Raw genomic sequence first — 26,950 nt, 5'->3', positions numbered from 1 at the left:
GTGAAGCGGCGTTGTGGTTGGTGGTTGTTATTGTGAAGCGGCGTTGTGGTTGGTGGTTGTTGTGTGATGGCTGTTGAGACGTGGTTGGTGGTGGTAATAATGGCGGCTGGTCCAAAATAAAGATAGTAAAAGAAAAACGGCTATCCTGAAGAGTCGCAGCCCGCATGAATGACATTTATTCCCTCTAGACAACGGGTTTGGGCCTAACTACACATATACTTACCGAGATATCTCACCTAAGGGACCTGAACGGTGGTTTGTGAATTTGGTCAACCACAACAATATTAATGTACATTTGTGCCAAATTTGGTGCTTGTATCACAAAATGCACAATTCTTTTGAATATTTGGGCTAAGCCGCCCCACTATACGACCAAAATGTACACAAGGTGTTTTTGTCTGCATACTATAGCCTGTGGTGGATCCCAGTCTACACTTGGTTGGTTCACGTTTGTTGGTGCATGATGGTTTTAAAGCATAAAGGGTAAATCATGTTGGCAGTCGGTGCAGGGTGAAGATTTCCCTTTAATTGCCAAGACTTCTCCAAGTTCTTTTTATAGGTCGTTGCAGATGTAGATTCCAGCAGGGAAGACGAGAGACCGTTCCAATCCTCGATCACTCTTTGACTGAAGAAACGGCTTCTGAGAAGTAGCCCACACCTGGGCTTGAACACCTTCGTGAGATGACTTCTGGTCGAGTTAGCAATTTCAGGAGTGAGGATGTGCTGGGGGTTGATGCAGTCTCGTCCTTTTATGATCCGGAAACTTGTATCATGTCACCCGGCACGTGTCTACAACTTTCAGAGCACATATTCAGGTGTCTCAGTCTCTCTTGGCAGGGGAGATGACATATGGTAGGGTCTTCTACCTTTGCCCCCTTCTTTTGTGGGCTACCTTCTCCAATTTATTACCTCCGCCATCGAAGATGGACAGACGTAATGTTTTCACCCCTGTCTGTTTGTTACTTGGCAAAATTTTTTTTTAATTGCCAAGTATGTTGATCGGTTCCATTTGTTTGTTACTTGTGAAAATCAAAGATTTTTCAATAGTGTATTGATTGGTTGTGTGAGTTATTCCGTCTGTCTTTCTGTTTGTATGTTAATTGCCTCCAGGTCACGATTTTAAATCAATCTTCACGAAACCACCACATGGTAGAGTTTGTCATAAGCAAGAAGCCTATTGTTTGGAGGTCAAAAGGTCAACATAGAACGAATTTCTAAAATTGGCCATGTTCATCCGATTGACTTGAAATTTGAACACGATTTTCACATCAGCTTACTGAATTCAACCACCGACTAATTTTGAGGTCAACATAGACCTAAAGGTCCATAACTTAGGTGGAATTTTGAAATCCTCAATTTTTGTCCGATTGACGAGGTGAAACCGTCAATACAGGCCTGATTTCTAAAATTGAGAAATAGGGCCAAAAACTATCTAATCATGATATCTCAGGAAGTTGTGGATGAGTTATGACAAAACTCGGTGGGTGAGTTTGTTCCATGACAAGAACAAGCCTCCCTCTTACGGTATGACAGACCTGAGTCTCGTCCTGGTGGAGGTGTTGCTCTCTTCATCAAAGACTCTATTCCTCACTCTCCCTGCACTGCTCTCACTCCCCCACACCCCCAGGAATACCTCTGGCTTCGGCTTCCCCTCCACTCCCACCTCATGTTTATATGTGTACTGTACCGTCCACCGAACAGTGATGACTCCATCTACACCTCACTCTCCGAAAACATGGACCATCTTCTATCTTCTCATCCAAACTCTCTCTTCCTCTTATGTGGCGACTTCAATTGTCATCACGCCAGTTGGCTAGGTGTGGGTGCCTCTCTCACCTGCCATGGGACATCAGCAAAAGCTTTCTGTGACTCATTGGGACTGACTCAATCGGTCAACTTCCCGACCCGGATCTCAACCAATGGTACTCCATCTCTTCTGGATCTGATTTTGACAAATTTCCCTGACAATATCTGCTGCTCTTCCTTCGCTCCAATTGGTTCTTCTGACCACGTCCTTGTTAAAGTGGCCATCTCTCTGGCTGTTATCAGAGAACCACCTCACCGCCGTCGAGTCTGGCATTTCACTCAAGCCGACTGGCAGGGTCTCCGAGCAGCCATCAAACTTACAGACTGGTCTCCTATCACTACTTTCTCAAACATCAACTCATCCTGGGAATTCTTTCAAAGAAACTTGCTCTCCCTCATGCACAGATTTATCCCCTCTCGTGTTCAGTTGTCTTACCCTTCCTCCCGCCCTTGGTTTACTGAAGCTTGTGGCGAGGCAGTTGTCCTGAAACAACTTGCCTTTGCCTCATGGAAAGCAAACCCAACTGAGGGCAATCTCAGTTCTTTCCACAAAGCTCGGAACAAGTGTGTATCTACCCTCAGGAGAGCCAGAAAACAACATCTTTCTCATCTCAAGTCTGAACTCTCAAACCTCTCTCCCTCCTCAAAATCCTGGTGGCATTTAATCAAATCTGTTTCTGGTGTATGTTCCCCCTCCATCCCCTCCCTTACCTCAAATGGCCGCACTGCTGATTCCACACGTGATAAAGCTGAATGTCTAAACTCGGTGTTTGCAGCTAAATCTTGTGTCCCAAACCCATCACTATCTCTACCCACTTTACCCAGTCGCACCCAACTGTCCCTGGACTCTGTATCCTTTTCTCCTGACAAGGTGGAGAGCTTGCTTTCAAACCTCGAGTCAGATTCTGCAACCGGTCCAGACGGCATCAGCCCACGTGTCCTCAAAGCCTGCTCTTCTGCTCTTGCTCACCCTCTCTCTGTTCTATTCACCCTCTCATTTTCCCAAGGTCATCTGCCATCTGCTTGGAAATCTGCTAACATCACTGCCCTGCATAAAAAAGGTGCAAAAACAGATCCCTGTAACTACAGACCAATCAGCCTTCTCGCAATCATCAGCAAGGTTATGGAATCCATCATCGCTTCAGACATGAAATCCTTCCTCTTCTCCAATGGCTTGATTTCCAATCATCAATTTGGTTTCAGACCAGGTCACTCTACCCTGGATATGCTGCTACTGCTCTCCCATCAATGGATGGAGGTCCTCAATGCCAGACAGGAAATCCGAGCCGTATCCCTGGACATATCACGTGCTTTTGACACAGTCTGGCACCCTGCCCTACTCACCAAACTCTCTTCCCATGGTATTCAAGGCCATCTCCACTCATGGCTCGCAGACTTCCTCTCCTGTCGCAGTCAACGTGTGGCCCTAAATGGAGTTCTTTCATCCCCTCTTCCTGTGCAGGCTGGAGTTCCTCAAGGTAGCGTTCTGGGCCCTGTTCTTTTTCTGGTTTTCATCAATGATCTCTCAGACTCTCTGGAAAATCCTCTATTTCTCTTTGCCGATGACTCCACCCTCTGCCGTACCATCTGTCATCCCTCAGACCGGCAAGCAGCAGCTTCTTCGCTCACTGCAGATCTGGATAAAATCACAAACTGGTCCAACACGTGGAACATGTCTTTCAATCCACACAAATATCACACTCTCACTATGTCTCTTCGAAAGGACCGTTTACAAAACCCCCCCATCCACTTTCTCAACAATCCTCTGGAAGAAGTCTTTTCTTTCAAGCTTCTGGGTCTCACTATCTGCCATGACCTTTCCTGGGAAAGTCACATTTCCAACCTTGCATCAAAAGCCAGTCGCCGACTGGGAATCCTCCGTCGTGCAAAGTCCTTCCTCGGCCCTCTTGAGCTCCTGACTACTTACAAAGCTTTTGTCCGAAGCCTGATGGAGTACTGCTCTCCCCTCTGGGCTGGTGCTCCTGCCTCCCACCTTTCTCGACTTCACGCTGTCGAAACCAGGGCTTTTAAGATCATTGGCATCTCCCGCAATGAAGCTGAGTCTTTGGGCCTCTCACTCAATCACCGCAGGTTGGTCGGTGGTCTTTCTGTCTTCTACCGACTCCTCTCCAGCCTTGCCCCCCCTGCTCTCTCTGCGATTTGTCCCAACCACATTTCCACAGGGCACTCAAGGTCCGCCAACAACCCCCTTCTGGTAAAACTACCAAAATCACGAATCACTGCTCATCTTCACTCTTTCATTCCTCTTTTTTCCCGCCTTTGGAATAAACTTCCTCACTCTATTCTTTCCCATTCTTCCCTCCAGGCTTTCAAAACAGCTGTTCACCACCACCTCTTATCTTCCCCCATCCAAATCCTCGATCTTTTCTACCCCCGATAATCCACCCAAGCCCACTTCCTTCAATTCTCCTGCTTTCCTTCCTGAAAGTCCCTGTAATGTCCATCTTCTCATCGCCATGTTCCCCGTCCCATCCCCATCCCTCTCCCTTCCACAGTTCACCTGTGTCTGTTCCCCAATGTTTTGTCCCTTCCACTCCCGCCCCTCTTGTCTCATGCCTCCTTGCTGTGAGTTGTGTGTTAGCTCTCATACAAGCCTCGACCAAGGTATACAAAAAAAAAAAAAAAGCCGATTCGATTTTGGTTCAGATCCAGCCTATCGGTGGGATACAAAATGTAAACTGCTCAGCCTGGCGGAGGTATGCGCTCTTCCAAGTGCCATTCTACTTTGTACTGTTTTGCCGAGTGTCACTTTATGAGTGCTTTTTCATTTGTTTGTCTGTCTGTCTGTTTGCCTGTGAGCAGGATATCTCAAAAAGTTGCGGAACGATTCAGACAAATTTGGTGGACAGGTTGGGTGTGCAACAAGGACAAATTGCTTCGATTTTGGTGAAGATCTGGGTCTGAATACTAGAATTTTTTAGTGATTCTTCATCATTGAGAGATGGTGCCAAAAATGATATATAGCACGATTTTTCAAAAATATATTGACAGATTCGGACGAAACTTGGTGGAGGAGTTGGGTGTGTGGCAGGGATAGTCCAGTGCCTTTGCAAAAAAAATCGTTCCACGCTGGACCAAAGCACCATATTTGGTCCAGTTTTCAGGTTATAGAAAAACACGATCAGATTTACCCAATGTTACGTGAGAAGAGAAACACGAATAAGTAACACTTTGTAGCCAATCACAAAGACTGGTTCATCAATTAGCTGATTGCAGCTCTGTTTCAATTTCTGCATGCATCCGTCCCTGGATACGTCTGAAGAAGATGTCGGAATACAAACAACTTCGCATTTTGAATGTGGATGGGATTTCCATCTTGCGTTTTTATTTTGATCTTCCTCTTCGGTGGTTATTGTATATAATTCGCAATTCAGCATCGAAAAAGGCTGTGATGAATATGCCATTACCAATGTCACACTTCTCCCTCCTGACACCACCTAATTTTACTTTTCCCCAAAGTGGATGCGGACGGGCTTTGCGGGGATGCGACGGGTGGGCGCTTTCTCGTTTTATATTAACCCAAATTGGCATCACCTCAACTTACCGTTTTAAACCATTCACCACCTCCCCCCCACCTGCCCCATCTGCTCTCCTCATCTCCCCTCCCCCTGCCCCCCCCCAACTGGGCAGATGAAACTATATGCTGCCTTGGTAGGTAATAGTGGGGATTAATTTATCAATGTCATGGCATTTGAACAGTAATAGCGAATTTTGACTGAGTGCTTGCCATTGGGGGAAGTTGTGGGGGGGGGAGGGTTAAGGGAAGGAAGAGGACAAATTTACCCATGCGAAGAGTGCTTTAACCTCAGCATTTCCAAGGTAAAACAGGTAATTGTAATACCCTCTGCCACCACCAACAGGTGGCGCTACATGGTAAACATTTACAGAAATAATTAATTGTAAGCCTGGCATTTGCTGAGCGGTAAGGGGTAATGGCTTGGGATCCTCGGTCCTGAGCTTGAGCACTGTTGGCTGCTGAATTAACACCAGGGGGTTGACTCAGCCTGTCATCCTTCCGAGGTCGGTGAAATGAGTACCGGTTTAATGGAAATAGGGGGCATTGCATCAGGGGCACAGCTGTGACCCGAACGAGTGATGCAACCAGCAGCCAAAAAGGCTGTAAACGATGGGAACATAGATCATTTATGCCCCCACCTCACCCCCCACACACCTGTGTGAGGCCATGGCCACATAGCCTATGTCACTCCACACACAAAGTTCTGTTTGTAACTCGAGAGAGAGATTTTTGCCTTTTATAGGTTTAGATTATCCGAGTAGTGGGGCAACTTAGCTAAATATAGCATAACAATTGTGCATTTTGTGAGGAAAGCACCAAATTTGGCACACTAGTAGCCTATCATATTATGAACAGGTTTGGATATTGGGCCATCTCAAATTCAGCCGCTGATGGCTGTGGCAGCCATTTTCCACTGCCATCAAAAATTTTGAGATGGCCCAATATCCAAATCTGTTCATAATATGATAGGCTACTAGTATGCCAAATTTGGTGCTTTCCTCACAAAATGCACAATTGTTATTCTAAGTTGCCCTACTCGAGGAGTTGCCTGACCAATGACACCTGAATTGGGATTTTCCAAGATGGCCACTGCTGCCATTATCAGAAATCACATTTTGCACCATAACTTAGTAACTAAAGGACTTTGGGAGGTGTAACCAATATCTATACCTACTATGTCAAGGTCATGCTTTGTGCTGATACTGGTGCTATGATGAATAAACTCATATTTGACCATATTCACAGCGGGGGCTGCCACCAATATTACGAAAATCACCTTTTGCCGACACAAAAGGACGTATAGAGATGCAACAATTCTCTATGACCACAATTTCAGGGTCATGCTTCAAGATCATTATCAGGGTCAGGTATGGGAGCATGTGCCAGAACAGCGCGTCGCTGCGTCCACTTTCCGCCGGTACTCCAGGGGCCTCCGTCTGGCCATCCCCCAGGCAGATGCCAGGCCCATCCCCATCTCCTTGAGATGATGGTCAACCTGCTGCAACCATGAGGCACGTGGTCGGCCCACTGGCCTCCTCCACTCATGAGACTCCCTCGCTGAGAGAATCTGGTGAGCAGGATCAGCGTCAGGAAAACGAGCCACATGTCCATACAGCCGCAGCTGACGCTCACGGACTATGCAGGTAACAAATCTCATCCGAGTCTCTCTCAGCAACCGCTCGTTGGACACAAAATCCGACCAGCGATAGCCAAGGATTCTCCGAAGAGACCTGGTACCAAAGGAATTAAGTCTCCGTCTCAGATCCTTGGTCAAAGTCCAAGTCTCGCACCCATAGAGCAAGACTGGAAGTACCAAGGACCTGAAGACTCGGACTTTCGTCCTCCCGCACAGGTACCGGCAGCGCCACACCCCATGATCCAGTGAATCCATGACTCCCCAGGCCCGACCCAGACGTCGATTGACCTCCGGCTCACAACCTGCGGAGACATGAATATCACTGCCAAGGTAAGTGAATCTATCCACGACCTCAACATCCTCACCACAAACAGACACAGACAGGACAGCAGCATCCAAGATGTCACCGAAAGCCTGGATCTTTGTTTTGACCCAAGAAATCCGTAATCCCAACGGCTCCGACTCCTCATTCAGCACCTCGAGGGCCCCCAAGAGGATGTCTAAAGTCTCCGCAAAGATGACTGCATCATCTGCAAAATCAAGGTCCGAGATCTTGACATTGCCAAACGATGCACCGCAACTTGATCTCTCCGACATCCTCCCAAAAATCCAGTCCATACAAGTGCTGAAAAGTGTGGGGGCAAGTACACATCCCTGACGAACTCCAGTAACAACTGGAAATAAGTCAGAGGCGGTACCACCACACTTCACAGCACTCTCAGTACCAGAGTAGAGTTCAGACATCAGATCGATCAGTTTCGGTGGCACCCCACGAAGACCAAGAATCCTCCAGAGGACATCCCGATTCACTGAATCGAACACTTTACAGAGATCAACATAGGCTGCAAGCAGCCCCTGCCGAAACTCTCGTCTGCGTTCAGTGAGGACACGAAGAGCAAGGATACGGTCAATCGTTGACCTCTTTGGTGTAAAGCCTGTTCATTATGTTCATTATGTTCTCATGGTAATTGAGATCCTGCGTGAGATCATTTGGGAAAATATTGCAAGTTCTTACTGAACAATCACACTGTTTAAGTACTCTCAAGTTTGAAGGAGATGACGCAAGTATCTAAACTTTCCAATCCAATGCCCTGCAGGATATAATGCTTCCTGTAAATGTGAATCAGCACTTTTACTGTCATAGCTTCTCAACATTTTAGTCATTGCAAAGTCCTTTACACTGGCACAGTACTGTGCACTCGAGTTCTGTAATTCTACAAACACATCTACTTGTAGGTTGAGCCTTGCATCGACACTTGATCAGTTGCCACCAAATTTTTGAGGCATCTGGCGGTGGGGTCTAAAGTGGTTGCCATAGACTGTCCTATTTAATCCAACCAAATCTCCCAAGATTAGGCAAGTTCTGCTCAGCTTCCAAGCACATCAGCCAGACACGAACCTGATAAATACTTCTATTCATATGTTCAATCAAAGCAGCCTGTGTTGGTGGCAGGTTTTGCATCATTGCAATCTTTTGTGGAAACGTTCCCTTCATATGTCATTTGCAGTGCCTTCATAAAGTATTCACACCCTCTTGACTTTTGTCACATTTTGTTGTGTTACAGCCTGAATTTAAAATGGATTAAATTTCAATTTTTTTTGTCACCGATCTGAACAAATACCCCATAATGACAAAGTGAAAACATGTTTTTATAAATATGTTTTTCCACATATGGAGAGGAGATAGCAACCAATGGCACACACACACACACACACACACACACACACACACACACACACACACACACACACACACACACACACACACACACACACACGCACACACGCACACACGCACACACTCACACACTTCTCCACATTAATCATTTTCAGATAACTGATCACTGTTCATACCAGATGCAGCCAATGGGACTGTGAGAGGTCCACAGGTCAAGTAGAACCCCATACATTAAAAGCAGGGTGGCTTTCATCAAGGACTTGTCCATGCAAACTGTCAACCATGCTGGTCACATTGTCTTCAGAGTACGACATCAACCTCCTAAACTGAGATCGCCGTCCCAGAGCGACCACCTTCACAGAGCAAGATCATCATCCCAGAGTGACAAAACCTTTTCAAAGTGAGGTCACCCTCGCAGAGTGACATCACCATCCCAGAGTGAACTTTCCCTCCCAAGCTCCATCGCCCTTCCAGAGCGACATGACATCACCCTTCCAAAACGAGAGTGACATTGCTCTCTAGAAGCGGGATCACCCTACCAATGTAGAGAGATATCTCCCTCCCAGAGTGGTATCATCCTCTGAGAGCGAGATCACCGTCCCAGAGCGGCACTTGCCTGAAATAATCCATTAGAAGACACCTGCAAACACTCTCATTAATGCATTTGATGTTTGGTGAGGGAAGGGGAAAAGCAAGGAGGATGTGTGAAGGAGGGGAGTGAGGATAAAAAACCCCAAATCCATTTTCTACCTCTGAGTCATGGTCTAGTCTTGAGTGTATTTTTATTTCTTCATCTTCAGTGTATCGCCGGAAGAGAACAAGCTGGCAAATGAGAGTTCAAAACACGGATTTAAAGAAACTGACAAAACAGAAACCTGGAAGTGAAAATTTGAGAGAATGATGACTGAGATGGTTTGGGCACATTGTGATAATGCAAGCAACTCGACTCCCAAGACAAGTCATCAACTGGAAACCATCAGAGAATAAATAAAAAGCCAGGAAGACCGAGGACTACTTGGAAATCTACAGCCTCCAATGACCCGAAGCCGTTGGACATCGATTGGGATAAGGCACCCAACTCCAAAGACAGAGCTGTTTGGAGACAAATGGTATATCCGCCCGATGTGAAATCAGAAGTGAACCAATGAAATGCTGAACATTGGAGATGTTTCGTGACTCGAAGGAGAAAATCGGAGCGACACCACCAGAGGGGTGTATGCGTCTACGAGCCGAAGTGGAGCAACACGTCTAATGATCTCACTTTTGGACATTTTGCTATTTGAGTTCTTCAGTCTCGTGTTATCATGCGTTTTGAATTCTGGCCAAGGATGCAACACAGATGTGAAAACCGCCATGATCAGCAAATAACTTAAACCTCTGATTGATTTCAATCCACATGATCCTTTCACACAATTCTTTCTCTCTGTCCTTTCCCCTCTTTTCACCCCATTTTTTTCCCCAAACTTTGATTTATCATGTCATTTCCAAACTCCAGCTGGTTTATATCTCTGCTTACAATGTCTAATATTCTTCTAAAGTTCTATTCTAATTGTTTCACTCACCTTTTGAGAAAATAACTGTCCACGTTTGTGTGTGTGTCGTGCGTGACGGGCATGTATGCACTGGCACTGATTTAATTGAATTGCCCAATCCGGGATGTAACGACAAACAAGTATTGCCCTTTTATATTTTATTATTTTTTTTTGGCAAAAATCGATGCAATAACTGCCTTAGATCTCAGCACCACCTGGAAGTGAATTTTGTTTTTGAACAAATCTTCAAACACACTTCTGCAGGCTTTTTAATTCATGGAAATTTGCAGCATATTAGCTATGTACGAGATGCACTAACTTGTTATGGGGACAAGGGCAGCTGCCGGGATGTGCTGAGTTAGCAGCAACACCACATTGAGCTGACTGGACAGCTGCCAAATGCCTTATCTACGAGTTTATCATGTGGGGAAGCTTGAAATAACAGTGGAACATTGATTTATTTCTTGAACTTTGAGTTCTCTCCTTAAATGGAGGGCAAAATGCCATGCTAAGCTGCTTGGCTAGTCTTTATTGAACATGTCTGCTGCACTGCTCGGGCATTTTTTCAGGACAAAATCAAGGCTCAAGGAAAAGCAAAACCACTGAGGATGTTGAATTGCATTGAAGGCAGAAAGGCAGGGAACAGGAAGACGTCAAATGCACCGGACAATCTGGATCTGTGATGGTAGAAAAGCTACAAAAGCTTAATGGAGGTATAAATTATCACAACAAATGTGGTAGATGATGATAAGGTGGCACGTTGAAATGATGGGGCAGGAGGGGGAAGTCTGGGAGAGATTGTTTCTTTTTTTTTTTTACATACAAAGTCGAGGCTCATGGAGGAGCTAGAACGTAGACTGGATTTGGATGTAACAGAACAAAAGGAATATTACAAACAGAGGGGGAAACACACCAGGAGTAGGGTTGAGGGATAAAATAGAGGGAGACGTGGAGAAATAAGGGATTTGGTGAAGAATGGGGACAAGTGGAGGACACACGACACAGGGTGGGCAAGATGGATACAGAACTAAACTCTTAGGATGGACAACTGGAAAATGGGAAAGAGGTGAGTTTGGGGAGGGTCAACGGGGATGGAAAAGATCATGGTTTTGGATTGGGGATGACCTGAGATGGTGGTGAACAGCTGTCTTGAAGACCTGGAAGGAAGAACGAGAATGAAGAGGATGTGGAAGTTGATTCCACAGGTTGGAAAAAAGAGAAACAAATGAGTGGAGGTGAGTAGTGATCCTGGATTTAGGTAGTTGAACTAGAAGTGGGTTACTGGTAAACTGCGTGCTCCCTGAAAAACCTGGACGGTGAGTGGGAAGGCACAGAGACATCAGAGAGTGCAAGACCAGAAAGTAGGCAGTCGAAGACAAAGAGACCACCAACATGTCTGCAATAGCAAAGTGAGAAACCCATCGACACAGCTAGCTTCATTGTAGGAGATTCCAATAATGCTGAAGGCCTTGATTTCCACAGCTTCAAGCTGAGCAAGATGTGAGAGAGGAGAGCCAGCCCAGAGGGGAGAGCAGTACCCCTATCAAGCTGCAGATGGAGGTCTCGTAGGTGCATACAATTCAGGTGTGCCAAGGAAAATGACCATGTGCTCGGTGATGGTCGCTGGAGGATGATCCAGAGCTGCAGGGTCTACCGGAGTGCTCAGTTCTTTAATACTGACCATTGGCTTGTTGTAGTAACTCTGAAGTTGCAGCTTTAATCTGGGAGATTGGCACTATCTCAACATGGCCTGGATGTTGGCAAGCTCAGTAATAATATGGTTGCTGAGGAGTATGCTAACAGGCTAAGTGGGAATTTGGTGGGTCTGGTTATTTTAGAGAATCCTGAAAAGTTGCGGAATGCCTTCAAGACTACCATCCTTGATGTTGCCGGTGAATGTCTTGGAACCCATCATCAGGCGAAGGACGTTGTCTCTCTCAGGACACTGGATACCATTGACCAGAGTTGCAGGGCCAGGCTTGATGGCAGAACTGAGCTGTTCAGTGAGTTGAGGCATAAAACTGCATGTGCACTGACGGCGGACAAGGAGGCCTATGTGTGAGGATTCTGTGAAGGCGTAGAGCATCTCTTGTGGTCAAGTGATTCTCATCCTGCTTGCATAGGAATTTGTGCATTGCATTCCTCCAAGCCCATCCCTCGGTGTGCTGCAGTTAGAACAGAGGGTGGGAGGCTCTTGACCGAGCAGTCCGAAGTGAAGGTTCGCTTGGCCGGTTACTTTGAGCGGCCATACCAGGCTGATCCACTAGATGTTGAGTTGGATGTCAGGGGTGTTCGTATCCCTATTGCTGACCCTCCAATCAACTGTGAACCACCTTTGTTTGTGTAAACACAGGCTGTGCTGAACCAGTTTTAATGGGGGTAAAGCTCCTGGGATCTGTGTCATCCATGCTGAACTTCTCAAGGCTGGTGGAAATGCTGAACTCGTGTCATTGCATGCAGTTCTGTGCTCTGTCTGGAACACGGGCATCGTCCCAACTGACTGGAAGAGGGGCCTTGTTGTCCCTCTCTGGAAAGGGAAGGGTGATCGCCAGGACTGCAACAGCTACTGATGGGTGACACTGCTCTCAGTGCTGGGCAAGGTTTTTGCTCGAATAATTCTTGATAGGGTTCGCCACCATCTTCCTGAGCACCAGCGTCCAGAGTAGTCAGGCCTTACACCAAAGAGGTCAATGATTGCCCGTATCCTGGCTCTTCAGGTCCTCACCGAATGCAGACGAGAGTTTGGGCAGGGGCTCCTCACAGCCTTTGTTGATCTCCACAAAGCATTTGATTCAGTGAATCGGGATGCCCTCTGTAGAATTCTCAGTCTTTGTGGGGTGCCACCAAAGCTGATCATTCTCATTTCTGAACTATACTCTGGTACTGAGAGTGCTGTGATGTGTGGTGGTTCCATCTCCGACTTATTTTCAGTTGTTACCGGAGTTTGTCAGGGGTGTGCACTGGTCCCCACACTTTTCAGCGCCTGTATGGACTGGATTCTGGGGAGAATGGTGAAGAGATCAAGCTGCGGTGCATCGTTTGGGAATGTCAAGGTCTCTGACCATGATTTTGCAGATGATTCAGTCATCTTTGAGAGGGATGCTGGATATCCTTATGGAGGCCCTTGAGGCTCTGAATAAGGAGTTGGAGCCACTGGGATTATGGGTTTACTGGGTCAAAACTAAGATCCATGCTTTCAATGACATTTTGGATGCTGCTATCTTCTATGGAGCTGCTTGTGCTGAGGATGTTGAGGTCACGAAGCGATTCACTTACCTTGGCAGTGATATTCATATATCTGCATGTTGTGAGTCAGAGGTCAATCGACATCTGGGTTGGGCCTGGGGAGTTATGGATTCACTGTATCATGGGGTGTGGCACTGTCAATATCTATGCAGGATGAAAGCCCGAGTCTTTAAGTCCTTGGTGCTTCCAGTCTTTCTCTACGGATTTGAGACTTGGACTCTGACCAGGGATCTGAGATGGAGACACAACTCCTTCAGTACCATGTCTCTTTGGAGAATCCTTGGCTATCGCTGGTCAGACTATTTGTCCAATAAACAGTCGCCGAGAGAGACTCAGATGAGATTTGTTACCTGCATAGTCCGTGTGCGTCAGCTGCCATGGAATGGACATGTGGCTCATTTTCCTGATGCTGATCATGCTCATCAGATTCTCTCAGCGAGAGCACCTCATGAGTGGAGGAGGCCAATGGGCCAACCATGTGCCTTGTTGTTGCAGCAGGTTGATTGGCATCTCAAGGAGATGGGAAGAGCAAGGCATCTGCCTGGGAGATGGCCAGACAGTGCCCTCTTGAGTACCGGCAAAAAGTTGTTATTACCCCAGACGCGAAAGAAAAAGTGGGGTGAAGCAATTGGTTCAGTTTGTCTGTCTGTCTGTCTTCATACATCAGTCTATGATCCAGGAACAACTTAATTTCAATTGAATGTTATATTTTGAACACTGCAGAACACAAATCAGAACACGAACCTGCAGCTTAGCAGTACTTCAGCTCTAGATTTGGCAAATTGAAGAGAATCGCATCCTGATGGTGCATTCCAACAGAGGATTCAGGTAATTGTTTGTCTATCTGCCTGTCTATCTGTCTGGCAGTCAAACAAAATTGAAAATCATTCCAACCTGGGAACGTACTGGTTTTTTTTTTTATGGACGTAATTAAGGACATAAACAACAGGCACGAATAACTTACGTAACATGTTAAACAAGGTGGTGTAACATGCAGTCGATGGCAGTAAACTTTTGATCAAAGTGTTGTTTTTCTACTGCATTTAAAGCTTTTATTTCATTTCAATTGATTATTCTGTACTTGAACATTGCAGAACACAAATCACCTTTTGGACAATTCCGAAAACCTCCAGTTTTGCAGTACTTGGACAAAATATTACGCCATGTTACGCCATCTCGATCAATCAAATTTTCCGCTCACACTTTCTGGCAGGGGAATATAGAGATTCAGACAAAATGGCTGCTTGTAGGAAATATCAGTCGTGCTCAGAAACAAAAAGCAAGAGTTTAAAAGACCCTTCCCATGTCCTATTTCTCAAGATTGCGTGGGGGTAAGATGTTCCATGAATTCTCTCGTTGAAAGAGCATTTGGATCTGGTTAGTGCTGGGGAAAGGTGGAGGCCTAAAATGGTAAGGGTCCAAGACCAGATGAGAGGCAGTAAAAAAATGAAGCAGTCATCAATCTGTGTGCAGTGAAAGAGCAAAAGACTCTACTGTATTCTTTAGTCGTGTGTGTTGACATCATAATGCTGAGATATTTGGGCTTCATAACATCCAGGTGTATGAGATAGGATTCAACAACCCCTTTTTATACAAGTGAATGTATTATTCAATTGTACTAAGTACAAATATCATGAAGGCCATGAGAGGTTCTGTAATACTGAGTGAGGTCTTAGCACCACAGAGAATGTCCCATCTATTGCTGGCTTTGGAGAACAGCTTAGAAATATTGTCGCTTTGGCGGGGTCACGAACACAATCCTGCCGTGCCAAAGCAATATGCTTCGTGAATGGCAGAATTAAATAAAATGACGTTTGCGTAGAAACACAGTTTCTTCCCCCGGACAAAATCCGTATTCCACCAATCTCTTAAAATGACTTTGTGAGCCGAACTTCGGTTTCCCTCAGGCATTTCTAAAATGCCAAAAATGCTTCGTGTGAGATGGCAGGCGACGCATGTGTTTAATAGGAAATAAAGGCTTATTGGCGACGCACGCGATAACATGAACGGAGACCCAGGACGATGAATGGATTGAAATGAATAAATTAACACGTAACTGCAGTAATTTGAGACCTAATGCATCACGAGCACGCAATATCTATAATACACAACAAGTGGTCAAGCAAGGTCTTTAAGGATATGGGATTGAAACAGCCTCCATTGCAGGCAGCACAGAATGGATGCACAGAGGCATTGGTCAGTTCTCCAGCCGTGGCATCAAGAATCCCTCACTGTACCTCGACATAGAGGGTGCAGCCCCCAGTTCCAAAGTGAAGAGAGTACAAGCCCCTGACTCCGCCTGGCCTGCCTCGCCCACCTCTCTTTCCATCTCAAATTCCAACTGATTGCGGGCACCCATGTGCATGTGCAGTCCTTTTATTACTTCTCCTCAACCATACCCACAGCGCCTGATTGTCCCTCACTCCCAGCCTGGCTCTGCCAATAATTCAGCCTGCAATTGCCACCATGGCAACTCGGTTACTGGCTGGCATCAGGACACCCCAAGAACTATCGTGGACCATGACGTTTTTAGAGCCACACACAGGATGCCGGCACAGCCATTAAAGCTCTCTTGTCCCTCTGTCCTTACCTGGCCCGGTGCCTTGCCTGGTTTTGTAGAGGACACGTATGAATTACACTTTCCTTTATAATCCCTTTGTCAACTACGGCACCTCTCACGGCATACGTAAGAACAGGACAACTTCACTCCAATGAGTCCACAGTTATAAAAAAAAAAGTGTTCTAACTACACAAAGAGATGCACCATTCGAATTTAACACACCAGCTTATTAGTACCCCCCACCCCCCTCCGCCAATGTAAGAATATGTTATACTGACGAGACGTCATGGTTAATAGTGAGACCCAGAAGTTCAAACAATTTAACATCTTCTTGAGGTTGATCACAAAAGAAGATAATAAAATTGGCCTTTCAAAAAGATTCTCAAGAGTTGCAATGAGATTATCAGATTTCTTTCAGACCTCTTGAGATTTTTTTTTGGAAGGGTATTCATTGAGAGACAACATATATTGTGTGACAGCAATCAATTCAGCATTTTATGTTCCACCAGTTGGCTATGAGTGCCGAGGCTGCTGCAAATCTGCAATTGTGATGAGGAACCTTCCGGCATAATTTGAAATTGTCAGTGCAATGAGAAACAAAACAATACTAACAACCATTCCTTTCATGCCGTGAGGCATGTAGGGCTGCTGAGGCAGTTTCATTGGCCAAAGGATAAACATACATCTCCAATATTTGCAGAGCTCTTTTATAATGTAATATTATTTACATTAATCATTCGTTTTATCAGCGGCTTTTCTGGATCCCAAAGCTTCATAAGAACCCGCACAAGTATAGGTTTATCGTGGGTGTCAGGCAGTGTTCCACCAAACAGTTATCAGTTGTAGTGAACTCAGGTTTGTTAGGGAACAAGTTGTTTGGGAACAGTTCAAGAAATATTGTTTAGCATTTGAGAAGAATTATGGTATTCACACTTTCTGGAGCATTAATTATTCTTTTGAGATCTTAGATAGGATTAGATGCCTCAATATCAAGTCAGTTGAAGTTTTTGATTTTTCAACTTTAGATACAAATTTGGATTTAGTACTAGTGAGGGATTCACTCTTCAAAGTGATTGACAAGGTTTTTAACTCTTTTAATAAGTTTTTATGTGTCAGGTTTGAAAGAGCATTCTTTTCTAATAATAAATACTCAAGTTTTCATTGTTTTGAGAAGCAGAAGTTGAAGGATGCTGTTAATTTAATTTCATTCAACACTTTTGTGTCATTTTGTGGGATAATGTTTCACCAGGTTAATGGTAGTTCCGTGGGTGGGAATTGCAGCCCCAGACTAGCGGACATTTTTTCTTATTTTCTGTGAATGTTCATTCATGCAGAAACTGATGAAGGAGAAAAAAAAACTTAGGATTAGCTAAAATACTATCTCCTACATGTCGTTATATAGATGATATTTGGGTGGTGAACTATAATTTTTTTGATGGGCAGCTTCACAATATTTATCTAGATAGCCTGATTGTAAACAGGAGTGGTAATAATTGTACAGTTGCTGCATAACTGGATATGTTGGTTAGAATTGAACAGAATGTCTATAGTGCAAGTGCATATCATTAAGTTGATGATTTCAGTTTCCCTGTAGTCTTGTACACCTTTCCAGGTAGCAATGTACCAATTAATTGGGTTACAATGTCTCTTCATCTCAGCTACTTAGATTTGTAAGAATTTATTCAATGAAGGATGATTTTGTGGAACGTGCTGAGAAGGTTTTTTTCCATCATGTTAAACAGGATATTTGGCTGATTGTTTGATCAGGTCTCATGAGAATGTCTTTAGACTCCATTATCACCTTTTATATAAGTTTGGTTGCTTTTCATGTAAACAAGTTCCTATTGCATTGCATTTGTTATAATAATAATAAATTAATTATCTTATTGAGGGAAATTCTTTAATAAATATTATTGATTAAACATTAAAAAAAAAATAAAAAAAAATATATATATATATAATTAAATAATGGAGGCATTTAGATAAAAATACAATAAATAAATATTATTTATGAAATACATTATAAATAAGATTTAAAATAATTTCTTTGTGGTTGCTGGGGTACACAGTGCAGCATGTTAAAATCAGTTTTTCAAGGACAGTTTGAATATTTGAAGGACAGTTTGAGTCCATGGTTAGATGGAGGTGCTGTGTCATGGACATGTCTACAAGGTAAAGTGCTTATTGCTTAATATATTATGATAAAAAGTGGTGTATGATTAAAGTTAGTCATTATTTAGTAATACTTTAAAAGTAATAATTAAATAAGTTTGAATGAGGATATTGCATTGCTGTGTTGACTGATTGTCTGGACACAACTTTTAGGATGTGGGTCCATTGATATTGAATAATCTACTGATGTGGACCTGTGACCGGGGTTGTGGATCCGCCACTTGGAGAGGTTCTGGGCTAAAAGGATCGAAACCTTGATGAAAAACGGTACCCAGCTGATGAACCGGGTAGTTTGGAAATCAGTAAATTGCATATAAGTGAAGGATATAACTTCAAATAAAATAGCTTCTGTAAGTACTTACCAGTGTGTGTGTGTGTGTGTTTTTGTGTGTGTGTGTGTGTGTGTGTGTGTGTGTGTGTATTGTTATGTCTAGCTTCCTTCTTGGGACTACGGTGCAGTAAATTGGTCTTTATTTTGAAAAATCAGAAACAAAACTGAAGCTATTGCACTGCTGTGTGACGTGATGGTTTCCGCAGAGAAAACAGATGATCAAATGCATCAATAATTACTGGCTGTTGACCACACAGATTATTTCAACAAGCCTCGCAAGAAGTTTTGAAGGCCAAAAGCAAAGGCAAGCGGTGTATGATGCCAGAGAGTTAGAAGTCTGAGCTAGGCCCACATTCAGAAATGCAGTCCTATTTAGAGTTGAACACCGAGATACATTGCTGTTTTAGAAAACCCCTCCATCTGCTTTGAATCATTTTTAGTTTGAAAATGGATATTTCAGTTCCCTTGTGTACATGGCAAACAAAGCAACTGGTTTAGAAACAACATTGTGGTTTGAGAGTCGGGTTCGCAGGATGGCCTAGAAGTATGAACACTCACCGCTGAACTGTATTTAGCCAGGGTTTGAATCTCGACACAAGGACAAAGTGTCCTCTTTGTGTGTACCGTCACACAGAGGATGTTAAACTTGGTGTCCCATTTGCCAGCATGAGTTGGTAGATGTTAAAGATCCCACAATATCCTTCACAAAGAGTAGGTGAGCTATTGCGAACACCCTGGCGAAATTTCAAACATCTGTCCTAACCCACCGGGGGCACGACATCAGCGGCACAGCCACAGCCCCCTCAGCCAATGACGCTCCTCGCAGCCATGTGCTGCATACAAAAGAAGAAGATTTGAGAATTTGCAACAATGAAAAATTATTATTCTTCAGACTCTGATCGATCGGAAGTATCCAATCTCATCTGAGTATATTTTGGTCTTTAATGGATATCAAAATATCTTTACGTGATGCACCAATGCAGATGTAACTCCTGGTAAATCAAATGTCATCATTCTGAATCAATCAACCCTGAGGTTTAGGAGCTTTGGGAATTTTTTTTGCCTTCCTTTATCATCCACTACTAGCTTTGCGGAAGTTTTCTTGGCTTCCTTTATCTTCCTCTGATAATTTTTTTTTTACCTTCCAATGTCTTCCTCTAGTAGCTTTGGGAAAGTTTTCTTGGCTTCCTTTTTCCTCCTCCAGGAGCTTTGGAAAGTTTGAGTTTGCTTTGCTCTATCTTCCTCTTTGAGGTTTATGAATTTCTTTTGCCTTCCTCCTGTAAGTATGGAAAGTTATGATACCCTCACCGAAGAAGAGGGTATTGCATTTGGGTCTGTTTGTTTGTTACTTGGTGAAAAAATTTGATTTTTTTTTTTTTTTTGCAAAGTATGTTGGTCTTTCTGTTTGTCTGTCTGTTTGTCACACGATTTTTGGCCACAGTTTTCAAGCAATCGTTTTGAATTTTGTGTGTGTGTGTGTGTGTGTGTGTGCTTGTGTGTGTGTGTGTGTGTGTGTGTGTGTGTGTGTGTGTGTGTGTGTGTGTGTGTGTGTGTGTGTGTGTGTGTGTGTGTGTGTGTGTGTCGGTGACCGGACAAGGATGGCAACACTAAATTTTGGTGAAGATTTGAATCCGGATCTGAGAATTTTTCAGGTGATTCTTCACCATTGAGAGATATGGCCAAAAACGATATGTAGCACAATATCTCAAAAGGTTATGGATGGACTCACACAAAACTATCCTATCCAGGTTCCTCCTGATGACTTCAACTTTTCTTTTTGTTTGTTTCGGTTCCTTCTGATTACTCCAATGGAGGACTGTAGCTGTTTGGTCTTCCATTTGATTTGAATTGAATTTATTTTAATCTCATTCCAGATTCAATTGAATAATTTTTTTTTAACGTCATGTGTCAGGGTCAAGTGTCCAATCAAAGTGGGACTTCTTGGTACCTGGTCATCACTACCAGCAGTTATAAAGTGGCAGTTATAGTTATGTCTCTTATAACCTCCACCACCGAAGGTTCCCATCGTGCGCTGCCTTTTTGGCTGTTTGTCTGTCTGTTTGGTTGTGTGCAGGATATTTAAAAAAAATGTGGACAGATTCGGATTAAATTTTTGGACACAGGTTGGGTGTGTGACCGGGACGAACTGTTTAGATGTTGGTGAAGATCCGGGTCCGGATCCGGCTAGTGAAATTTTAAAAATTATATTTCACCATTGAGAGATGGGGCCAAAAATGATACATAGCACGACACCTCAAAAGTTCTGGACGGATTTGGATGAAACTTAGTGGACATGTTGGGTGTGTGACAAGGAAGAATGGATTCGATTTTGGTGAAGATCAGAATCCGGATCCGGATACAAGAATGATTTAATTTTGAAAGTAATTCTTCACCATTGAGAGATAGGTTGAAAAACTATTTTATATATATATATATATATATATATATATATATATATATATATATATATATATATATATATATATATATATATATATATATATATATATATATATATATATCATGATATTTGAAAAATGGATTGGGTCCCATATGTTCTCGTGGATCAGGCATTGCGTGGCGGAAGGATGCGCTCTATCGAGTGCTGTTCTAGTTAATTATGTAACATAACAGTACACAAACACCATACAAAATGCACCACACAAAACCACACAACACACCACACAAAACAAGTCCTGGTGAGATTACTGTTTTTATTGTTTTTGGTTTTTGTTGCTTTCCAACTCCTATCTGAGAGTTCAAGGAGGTTTTATTGCCTTCTTTGACATTCCTCTAAGAGATTTGTGAAGTATTGCCTTCCTCAACTTTCCGCTCGTTATCCCCATGCTTTAAAAAAACAAAACGGGGAGATATTATAATCGGCTCCCTTTGTCTGTTTGTCTGTCTGTTTGTCTGTCTGTCCATCCATCCGTCATGCTCGCTCCTCCTAAACGATTGTGCAGAAATTCACCAAACTTGGTAGTTATGATCACCACATGGCAAGGTTGGAGAGCAGTATTGTTTGGGTGAGGTCAAAAGGTCAAATACCAAAAACGCAATTACGGGCACATTTTTAAACATATTTAATGATACCTTTGTTTTTGCAATTAACATTGGGGGACACATGAAATATGTAATTTTGGGGGGGGGGGGATTTGACCCCTCGATCATGCCTCAAGGGGTGTGGACTTGGGTGTTATAGGGGTCAAAACAAATATTTTTTTCAACTCAAAATTAGATATTTGCATAATTCCTGGTGGAACGTTTTGCCATTTTCAACTTTCCTTTAAGTGTGAAGCGTGGGGATTTGCGATGGCCCACCATCAACTTCACTCCCGTCTTTTTTGCATTCCTCTACCTTCCAATAGTCGCTTGTGATGTACTGTTGGGTGGTCGCGAGACTACCCTTAGTCTCGGGTTTTTCATCTGTCTGTTTGTCTGTCTGTTTGTTTGTATGTAATGGACAGATCTGGAGGTCAGAGGAGCCAACTGATTTTGATGAAATTTGACTGGTAGGTTCATACCAGGATCTAGTTGTATGCTTTTGAGCACCGTTGCTATGGACGCCACCGTTGCCGAGCAACGGGACTTTGAAATTTTTGAAAAAAATCCGAAAAATATATTTTTTTCAAAAATCAAAAATCGGCTTCCGCGCTTTTATGCGTACTGTAATCAACCTCTTTGACAAAAATTTTCAGCCCAATCCGTCAAAAACTGTATGACTAGTATGCAATCATATTACTATATGCTTTCACCCCAACGTTCGTGTTGGGATTCCCTAACGTAGGGTTAGGGAATCGAACACAAATGATGAATGGACAGTTGCTCGTTATATTCCTATATGGAACAACGAACGGCAAAAATGCCATGTGATGTGTTCTCTTATCTATATATTTCAAATTCACCTTAGTCTAGCGACCACCCATGTCGCCTACCGGCTTGTTGCCTTCTTATCCCTTCCTCTATTAGCTTTTGGAAACTATCTTGCCTTTTTTAACTCTGAAACTTTCTTTCCTCCTTCTACCTCCCTCTTGGAATTTTTGGAAGCTTTCTTGCCTTGCTCGACCTTCCTCTTGTCAATTTAGGAAATGTTTTGTCTTTTCCTTACTCTCGTTATCTAGTAAGTTTAGAAATTTTTATTGGTTTCAATTATTGGCTTACTCTCAGAGCTGTTGGGAAGTTTTATTGCTTTCTTCAATACCCCTCCAGCAGATATATGAGGTTTTGCTGCTTTCTCTACCTTCTTCTTGTAACTTTTGGAAGTAATGTGTGTGCTTTCCACTACCTTCCTCTCAGAGCTTTTTGTTAATGCCTTCCTCTAGGCTCTGCCCAAAAAGGATACACACTGATTGGCTTTATCAATTAACTATTTGCAGGAGATTATTAATCTCATCAAAGCTTCAGAGCACTCGCAAAAAATTGCATAAATATACACGTTTTTCATCAACCACTTTACACTTACACCGATAGGACTGTGTGGAGAAAGGCCAAGGGACAAATTCCACAACAGTTCCAATGAGTGGTCTGACTTTGCCCATCCTTGACCCACCACCCCTCCCAGTCATGCTTAGCAACATTGAAATTAGCTTAGCAACACCAAGTCTGAATTTCAAGAAAAATACTTTACTCATCACATTTCATAATGAGAGAACGAGAAGTCTTTCGTGAGAGAAGCAAAATGCATTCCCTCCCCCTTCTCCTATAGCTAAAATAAATCCTATATCAGCACCTACAACACACCCGATGACCTTCAACATTGACCGGGTCATGACTTATTAAATCACATGGCTAATCAAACAAAGGCATGTTTGGAATCTGTCCTGTGAGTACAAAAATCTGTCAAGTATTTGTCCGACTACCTTTGTGAGGCTCCAGAGCTTTAATCTTATACTTGCTTCTGTGTATACAGTATATGTTTCAGAATACCAGGATTACTTCATTCCAGTAATGTTATAAATACCGGGTAATGGTATGTATTGTAATGGAAATGGGGCAGGATCCCATCGGGTCAGTATCACATATGCACTACATTGTAAGTTCATTGGGTGAACCAGTAAGCCCACAGGCAACATGAGGCAGGTCAGGCTACTGGTGGCCCGAAAAGACAGGGAGATGCACACAGGTGGAGATGTCCTGGGGAGAGGTCAAGAGAGCAGAGACTGAGGAAACAGACCAGAGGTCACAAATGGAGGGACGCACACAATGCAGAAGACACGCAGATGATTGATGCGGAGTACAGTACATGAGGGGGAGCAGAAGTAGTTTAGACTCGTGAATAATGAGGATTTATTGGATACAGTTGTAATCAGCTGATGGGCTTGGACTTGGATACAGAACAGGATGACATGTTGGGAAAACAGCTGGAGATTGTAACTCATGCCAGGGGAGCCCGAAGAGCCTGGGTGGACAGAGAGCGCCAAACAGATATGCGTCCTCCATGCCACGTTTTCTTTGTTCTTTTTCTTCTCTCATCATCCTCTATCCCTTTGTCTCCTTCTCCTTGTGGGCTTATCTAAGGGTTAAGAATATGGTCCTGTTTTCTGTTTCGAGATTAATGTTCATATTATTTTTTTGTCGGGGTTCCGGTCGGACTTGTGCCCCAGGGAAAAAATTGGATATGACAATTTCTTAATTTCATTGATGATTATTTCTTGTGTACGGTATAACGTATTACATCTCTTTGTTAAAATGAGACCTCTTGGAGGCAAATTATCCCACCTTTGCAGCCAGTTCCAATGCAAACTAGAATGGCACTCGGTAGAGTGCATACGTCCGGCCAAGCTGAACAGTTTACATTTTGTATCCCACTGATGGATCGGATCTGCATCTGGAACCTAAACCAAAATCGAATGAGCTTGTTCTTGTCATCTAACAAACTCATCCATCTAGGTTTGTTATAATTTGTCCACAACTGTTTGATATATTGTGCTATATATCTCTTTTTTTTTGCCCTATCTATCAATGTTGAAGAATCTCTTTAAAAATGATTGCATCTGGATTGGATTCTGATCTTCACCAAAATCTAGTCAATTCGTCCTTGTTACACACCCAACCTGTCCAACAATTTTTTATCCAAATCCATCTACAACTTTTTGAGATATCCTGCTCACAGACAAACAGACAAATAGACAGCGGTGAAAACAAAACCTCCATCCGCCTTAGGTGGTGGAAGTAACTAGAACGGCACTTAGTAGAGCACATACCTCCCAGACCTCCCTCCATCAAGCTGAACAATTTACATTTTGTCACCCGCTGTAGTCGCGGGTGAAATCGATTCCTAAGTACTTCATTCCAGCCATGGAATCAAAAAGGAATCGAGTAGTGAACCAGAATCGACATCGAATCCAAGTACTTCCTACTTCAGAGAACAAAGTGCTTTCTGGAGGAAAAAACTTTTCATACCTCCTCTTGACTGGCTGACAGCTTGGAGGGAGACGGACAACAAATCGACTTGTAAGCATTGAAGTATTCGACTTTTCGACATGTTGTCCAAGAGGTCCAGAAGCGTTTGAAACTATTTCAGGAAGGATGAGGAAGACAGTCCAAAAGTTGGATGTTTTCTTTGTTCACCAGAGATTACTAATCACAGCAATGCTTTATATCTGATGTGCTGAAGAATTTGAAAACCAAGCACCAGACTGAGGACCAATTAATTATAGTCCAGTGGCAAAGTGAAATAATCGTTACGTGCTGGACAAAAGCACCATCTTTTTCACAAAAACACCGCATGAGGTCACTTGTTCAGAAAAATCCAAGCTCCAAAAAAAAATCTGATGAATGGGAAGCTTAAATTATATCATTATGACGTCACTACTAAAAAATGTCACTAAACTGTATTGATACATCTGATAAGTGCAACTCAAATTGCCGTAACATCGACACGTGCCTCTAATTTGTATGTTTTTTTTTTGATGTTGAAAACTGCTTTGGTTTGTGAAAATTTCCTGCTACAAAATATCTGGTGGTTATGACGTCATCATGATGCCACTGATGACGTCACCTTGTAAAAATCAACGTCAATCTATTTCATTAGTATCCGTTCGTACTTGTTTTTTTATGATGCCAAATCTGGGTTTCAGCGCCAAACGCATATGTAGAAAGAAATGGTAACTTCAGTCACTTCGTTGGCTTTAAAGTCCAAATTACGATTCCATCTTTAAAATTAATACCACGGTGTTCACTTTTGACATTTGCACCTGCAACGATCAGCACATGGTAGCTCAGGTTTGGTTTGGTGCACTTACATCTCGTACAACCTTGTTCGGAATTGCACCCGCATTTTATGAGCTCTGCACAGGCTTTAGCCCCTTCTGGGAGAGCAATCCACACAGGGCACCAGTTGTCCTTTATTGTAAATCCCCCCATCCTAATGGCGTGGGAAGCTTGGTATCAGGCTGTTCACTGGTGTCGGCCTGGTGTTGGCTTAACGGTTAAAGTGGCTGACTTAAGATCCCAGGGTCCTGAGTTCAAATCCCGCTCAGCCATTAAATTAATATCAGGTGGGGTTGACTCAGCCTGTCATCCTTCTGAGGTCGGCAAAATGAGTACCAGCTTGCTGGGATGATTGAGCCAATCGAGTGTCCTGTGTCGGAGTGGCAACCCATCCAGAATTGTACCAAATCGCCAAGGAGACTGCTTCGGCAGCACCGACGCTCTGTGCAGAGTATGGTCCCAATGGAATGGAATGGATGGTTCACTGGTGGTCTATATTCCTCCTTGATGAGTCATTCTCTTGATCTGCTGAAGTTAGTACCAATACAAAATATAAAGATATCACAGCAGCTTAAGAAAATATTTGGTGATTACCTGGGTAGGGGAATATTCTCCAGGTTCCTGGTTTTCTTTCAGAAAATCTCCCTGCATGCCTCATCAACTGTTTCCATGTTGCTGGTTTTGTTGTACAAGAGCACCATAAGTCATTCAAGATGCTGGAAATTCCTAGAAGAGACTTCATCTGGGTCAAACGGGTTCTCTGCTATGTTGATAAATCATCAGTTACTTCTGGAGAGGATTTCCATGTCTTCCATAAACTCTTCTTCCCTCTGTTGAAGAAGCAGGAAGTTGTCATCTGCTGAAGGCATTCATCAAGGGAGGAGAGCACGAGAAATTGCCTTCCCAAGGTTGTAGCTGACGGTGTTGATGTGGTAATAAGAGAATGCTTTCCCCATCGCAAATGCAACCCAAATATCCATTTCAGGATACGAAGCCAGGATGTTAAAAAAAACACTGCCCGAACAAAACGACAATGACATCTGTGTCTACAGTACGCACGAGAATTTTGTTGTTGCCATTCTTCAGCGAATGATGAAGATGAATCACCATTCTGGTATCCACTTCTTCACGCGTGCATTCCACCATTGGCTCACTGCTACCTTTGGAGAGTACAGCAGTGTCTGTGTAGAAGAATACCGATATTAGTTATTCATGCATGTATATCATGATTATGTAGTG

General features: G+C 43.4%; 1 long non-coding RNA gene across 1 annotated transcript in view; it reads right to left on the bottom strand.

The window, feature by feature from the left end:
• Positions 1-23,194: 23,194 nt before the first annotated feature.
• LOC147026408 (uncharacterized) overlaps positions 23,195-26,950 on the bottom strand; it is a 77,191-nt gene continuing 73,435 nt past the window's right edge. The window contains exon 4 of the long non-coding RNA XR_015058322.1: positions 23,195-26,892. This is a non-coding gene — a long non-coding RNA (uncharacterized LOC147026408). The remainder of the gene's footprint in view (positions 26,893-26,950) is intronic.

The sequence above is a fragment of the Eptatretus burgeri genome, chromosome 5 (genome assembly GCF_056783735.1).
Source record: "Eptatretus burgeri isolate ZD-2024b chromosome 5, Ebu_testis_v1, whole genome shotgun sequence".
NCBI classification, from domain to species: domain Eukaryota; kingdom Metazoa; phylum Chordata; class Myxini; order Myxiniformes; family Myxinidae; genus Eptatretus; species Eptatretus burgeri.
Note: the sequence above shows the minus strand (reverse complement) of the source record. Positions and strands in the feature narration are given on the sequence as shown.